Consider the following 6,470-nt stretch of genomic DNA (forward strand, 5'->3'; position numbering starts at 1 on the left):
ATAGCACAGTTCCTTCAGGAAATATTTTTTCCTGAGTTTTGGAAAAAGTATTGTAAAGTTGCGAGCTCCCTCACTCAGGAAATGATGCCAAGCATTTTGTGCCTTGCTCAGGATGCCAGACTTTTATCATTACTTTGTTTTTCTTTAATTTCAGTTCTGGGATTACCCACGATGAGCATCAGCAGAAAGCACTGTTGGATATGTGCATGTGAAAGCAAGAGAAACTCCCTGGTCTTGCTCTTGCAGCTGTCACTGTGGGCCATCGAGGATGTAGCTCCTCGTTGTAGGGAATTTGAAAGTAAAATAGTCCCCTGGGGCTGGTTATGGCCTCATGGTCCCTTGCATCACTACAGCCCTAGAGAGCCACAGCATCAGTGTCACCATGTGTTACCAGCCTGGTGGCTCAGGTCACCAACGCACTCCTGCTCCTGTATCCATGTGGTGTGGTCATGCAGCCCTGCTGAAAGGGACTTCACACGTCTGTCCCCATCGCAGAGCAGGACCACCCATGCTGGCACATCTCTTGCAGGTATCTGCCTGGCCTGCTGCTAAATGCCACTGACGGTACGGACGCCATGCTGTCCTCAGCGCTTCAGCCCCATCAGCACTAGCAGTGGTTTTGCTGCATCTGACTTGCATCTACTTGCTGTAGCAGAAGCTTATTTCTCTATGCCTGACCCCCACAGAAAATGGAGAGGGGCTTATTCCTTCCCTTTTGCAGTGATTTTTTAACTGTCTGGAAGATGATTATCGTGTCTATGCTCTGTGCCTTCCCTGGAAGTACTTTTTTAGTCCATAGACAGAAAAAAGTTGAAGGCCACTGCTCTGCACTGACAAATGTTAAGCAAACCTCTTTTTCTCTGTGGATGCAGTTTGCGAGATCATTCCTGTTTTCTGGGCTTTCTTCTGATTATCAGCATCTTTCTCCCAGCTGCAGTTCACCAGCCAGGGAATGGCTTAGCAAGCTGTATAACCACCCCTTTCTGCCTCCTGGCTTGATTTGCTTTTTCTGTACTTGTGTAACGCTGTTCACAAAAAAGCAGTTCTGCCTCACCTGATGCCAGTCTCCCCACAGTCCTGTGAACGAAGGCATAGTCCTGCATCCCATAACGAAGCCCATGGCAGCTCCCTTGCCCCACGCTCATTACGGAGCTCAGGCTACGGATCTACGCGTGCTGCCAGGCACAATTTCATGCATGGCCAAACATAAACTATGCCTGGTCAGACTTCTTGGGACGTAGGCGCTCATCTTTATAGAATCGTAGAATCATAGAATTGTTAAGGTTGGAAAAGACCCTTAAGATCATCGAGTCCAACCGTTAACCCAGCACTGCCAAGTCCACCACTAAACCATGTTCTCAAGCACCACGCCTACCCTTCTTTTAAATACCTCCAGGGATGGAGACTCAACCACTTCCCTGGGCAGCCTATTCTAATGCCTGACCACCCTTTCGGTGAAGAAGTTTTTCCTAATATCCAACCTAAACTTCCCCTGGCACAGCTTGAGGCCGTTTCCTCTCATCCTGTCGCGTTATTAGGGAGAAGAGACCGACCCCCACCTCGCTACAACCTCCTTTCAGGTAGTTGTAGAGGGCAATAAGGTCTCCCCTCAGCCTTCTCTTCTCCAGACTAAACAACCCCAGCTCCCTCAGCCACTTCTCTTAAGACTTGTGCTCTAGACCCTTCACCAGCTTCGTTGCCCTCCTCTGGACACGCTCCAGCACCTCGATGTCCTTCTTGTAGTGAGGGGCCCAAAACTGAACACAGCACTCGAGGTGCGGCCTCACCAGTGCCGAGTACAGGGGCACTATCACCTCCCTGGTCCTGCTGGCCACACTATTCCTGGTACAAGCCAGGATGCCATTGGCCCTCTTGGCCACCTGAGCACACTGCTGGCTCATGTTCAGGCGGCTGTCAGCCAACACCCCCAGGTCCTTTTCTGCCAGGCAGCTCTCCAGCCACTCCTCCCCCAGCCTGTAGCGTTGCATGGGGTTGTTGTGACCCAAGTGCAGGACCCGGCACTGAGCCTTGTTGAATCTCATACAGTTGGCCCCGGCCCAACGATCCAGCCTGTCCAGGTCCCTCTGCAGGGCCTTCCTGCCCTCCGGCAGATCGACACCTCCACCCAATGTGGTGTCATCTGCAAACTTACTGAGGGTCTGTCATTCACTTCTTCTGCCTCATTTAGCAAGAGGTGTAATCTCTGTGCAGCTAACAGAGAAAGCCTTACACAGGCATTTTGAAAAATCTCACTTAGGTAGTATCAAGATGGCAAAAATACTACAACAGCCTTTTCCTGGAGGTTTCTCTGCTTTACATGTTACTCCTTTTCTGGGATAATGTGTTTGAATTACTTGATACGAATTTACAAATATAAATGGACAGTGCTACGCTGGAAGAGTATTAGAGACTATTTGCAGTGCTCTGTGTGACAGGGATGAATACAGGGAGGCAAAGTTCACATTTCTTCAGTGTCCTCAGGCAAATAGTTAGTTATGTGACTGTGGGAATAAAGGAAGTTCTTGTAGTTCTTTAAAAGTTAATCTTAATCCATTTTTACCACGCTTTAATTTACATCAGTCTTTACCTTTTCCCAATACTGTCTTATTATTGTAATAGTAAATAGTTTAAACATGCTATGTCCAATAAATGCTCCGACAATCTGATTGATCTCTTGCACGGGTGTTATGGGAGAGGTGGGCCAATCCCAGTGCTGATGTTACGTCAACAGTAGCAGTATTACATAAAAACGTCCTTAAGGGATGGAAGAGCACAGTGATGCTGAGCAGAGCACTCCTGTATCTGCCCAGTGCCTGAAGAACTGAAATGACTGGCTTTGGGGCAGTAATTCCAACCGCAACAAGATTTCATGGAGAAATATGCAAAATACAAAAGAGAAATGCTTGCTAAACACTGGTACTTTGGAGAACTGTGATATATAATTACCAAAGTAGTTAAGCCTAAAACTAATACAGCTTTACTTTTCAGCCACCCCTGAGATAATAACATCCTGGCACCTCTTTTCTTCCCAGCCGTGTTTGCTGGGTGCTGTCAGGCCACATTGCCCAGCTTGTAACGTGGATGTAATACTGCAATCCACTTCTCACTGAACATCCTTAATATTTTAACTCAATTGAGAGCTCTTTGCTGAAAGATACCACATGGCAGGGAGTTAAACATTATAGTGCTGCTGCACTAAAAGGCTTTTTCTGGAATATTTTAACAACTGATTGATTAGGATCCTCAGCTCAGGGACAGCCTCCTGTGCTTTCACTGCAATGTCTTGGTATTGTTCCTTTCTTGCTTGGAGTAAGCCTCTTTTCCATATCTTCCTTTCAGGAAAGGACAATTTCACAGAGAAAAATTGCCGAAACGATGGCACCCGAAGGCCTGTCTCAGATGGCAAACCCCAGCCCATGGGCCACCCTTGCTGCAGGCGCTGTTCCCTCGGACAGAGAGTACTGGAAACACTGCTTTTCACCCCAAACCAGAAAGAAACAGTATTGTGAAACAGCAGAGACCTCTGAAACAAAAAAAATAAGACACCACCCACACAGTGCTGTGAGCTGTGCCAGATCCCCCTCTGAAATGCAGCATTCACCCCTGAGAAGCTAAATCTGGAGAGGGTTTGGCTCTTCCATTTAGTTGGATACTTTTGAGAAAGCCTTATTCACTGGAGGATGTATCTGCATTTGGTAGCTTGGGCCCTCCAGGGTAAAAGTGAGATATGTCTCCCAGCGGGGAATGTAACTGTGTGCTGGGGTAGGAATAGGGCTGATTGTGGAAACCACAGGGAAACAACAAGCAGAGGGAGTTAACAGGGTAATGAGTGAGCTCCTTGGCACTTTCCTACAAGAGCAACATATTCCACAATAAAAGCCCTGGGAGGCCTTTCTTCTCTTTTATTGGAATGTGAAATATGGTCCTAATGAACACTGGATGTTTCACAGAAGATGGCTGGACAGCAGCAGCTCATTTTGGAGAGCACAGCCTTTCCTCTCTCCTTGCTCAGGTGTCTCCAGGATCTGCTCTCGCAGCCCAGAGCGAGAATCCTCCTGCCCAGGGTGGGGACCCCTGCTCCCCACCCGCCCTGGAGCTGCCTCTCCACTTGCATGGCTATTGGGGTAGGACGGGGACTGAACCATAGTCTCGCCCTAATGGGGTTAACCTTAAACTAGTTTGCTCAAGAGCAAGCAGCAGGAGAGCAGCAGCTCCCGGAGGAAGCAGGCTGTGCTCCTGCTGCTGGCTCACAGGATGCCAGGCTGCAGGATCTGAGTCTCCCAGGAGAGGCTGTGACAAAAGGCAAGTCATTGTGGCCAGCTTTCCTCCATGACTTCAGGGTAGCAGCTTGCTTTTATTAGAAAATGGAAGCTGAGCGCCTTACCTCATCCCAGGGCCAGGCGGCTGGAGCCTCAGGAAAGGCAGCTGTTTTGTGGAGAAACTGCCAGTAAAATAAGATTGAAAACCCAGTATACATTTAATGCACTTGGGAAAATTTCTGTGCCACAGAGGCCTTGCGTGAGGTACTTGGATCAGAGGTGCATACAGGGCAGAGGGAAATTTCTGATGCACAAAAACTGAGTCTTTAGTGCCTTTTGCTGAGTCTTTAGTGCCTCAAATCCTGGACTCCTCTGAAAATCCAGTCTTAGATGCCTCAGACTGAGGATGCAAAAGTTGAAATCCTCTTTTTATCTCCCCCACTTAGTCATGGCTTTTGACATCAAATGTAAATCTCTCAGCGCTGACGTCCTTCCCCTCTGCTGGGATGAGGGATGTAGCTCACGCACCCATGGGGGCTGTAATCCAGGGCTCCCTGCTTGCACCATGTCCCCAGGACAGGGAAGAGGAGTTCCAAAGTGTTCCTGAACTCTGCACACCTAACGGGAGATGCAGATGATATTTTACTTCTCCATAGAAAATGCAGAGAGTCACCAAGCTGAGGATTTGCAGGAATTATCATAATCTGTATTGAAGGATGATGCAGGGCAGAATATGCCTCCCAGGATGTTCTGCCTCAGGCGCTCAATTTATACCCGACATTTCAAAGCCATCTTTAGAAAAACACCTCATCTTGACTGTGGAGGTAGCAAGTCTACCTTAGGAAAATTTTCGTATGATGACTGTGAATTAAAGGTGCACTCTGTATTTCTTATCCGTCAGAACAGCTCCCTTGGCCTGTCACCAGCACCTGCTGCTCACCCGGGCTGAAATTTATACTGGTGCAAACTGGAGCAAAGGAAATGAAATAGGCTCACTACTGATGCTCTAAGCTCTGCAGCAGACATATTAGAGTTCAAGGCTATGCAGTGTCCACATTTATCACATTAATTGATAGATCGTAAACATGTCTCTGTACAGAGTCTTGGATTAATTTCTTTGGAGGGCAACCTAAAGGATAAATTGGATTAAATAAAATCAGGTTTGTATGACCATAGTCTGCTGGATGTCTCTTTTAGTCCCCCTTGCAGATGCTGGATGTAATGCTTTGGATCCCTCACGGAGTTAAACCAGTTGTGTTCCATGCCCATCAATGGGGTGATGCCGGTTTACACCAGATGAGGATGCAATCTGTAGCACTATGCTTGTTAACCTCACATTAGGTTTCATAATGCAGTCAGATTGTACCAGATTTTTTAAAATACATTTGAATATACAAGAAAATGGACAAGGGGCATGGTGACCCTTTTCCCCGGGGCAAGGAGGACTCGGAGCCTCCCTCCACATGGCACATCCAATCCTGACATGTCTGCCCACACAGAGAGGCTGTGATGGCATGAACAGGTCTTCAGTCCAACAGGAGATTTGCAAGGCAGCCCACGAGTGAGGAAAATCTGCTGAAACACCAGAAGGGCCACGGGGTCTGTCCTGGAGTGCAGAGTGGTCCACGCGCTGCGTGTCCCAGCTGTGGGGTTTGGTTACCCTCCAAGGTTTTCCTCCTCAGGCAGGTAGTGGTTTGTGGCATCAGGTCACAGCGTCACCAACCTTGTGTCATGCCAGCTCGGCCAGCTGGTTCATGGAGGAGGAAATAAGACTTGGGTGCTACCACATCCCTGTCCGAGCTCTGCCCCTTGGTTGCTCAGGGACACTAATTATGAAGGAGGCTCTTGCTCTGCTGCTCTATAATTATGCAATGCACAGTCTAAGCCTTAATATAGCTCTGAGCGAACTCCTTTTGGTTTTCTCATGTTCTCTGAAAAGAGACTCAATCTTGGACCAAACAACAGAGTAGCCTCCTAGTAATAAAATCTGTATTGAACACAGAGCGGACACCATGCCTGGGCTGGAGTTGCTGCCCAGGAGCTCTTGCAGCAGGTCAGTGTCTTGGCGCGTCTGTTGCCTTTGGTTTCTGAACTCAGGGTAGCAAACTCCTTTTCCCACAGCAGTCAAAAAGTTGCGTTTGCAGAGGAGCAAGGCAGGGTAGCAGATTTTGAATCAAGCCGTAGAGGCAGCATAGGAGGAGGGAGGATGCT

Source organism: Platalea leucorodia (assembly GCF_965183815.1).
Source record: "Platalea leucorodia genome assembly, chromosome: 7".
NCBI lineage: Eukaryota > Metazoa > Chordata > Aves > Pelecaniformes > Threskiornithidae > Platalea > Platalea leucorodia.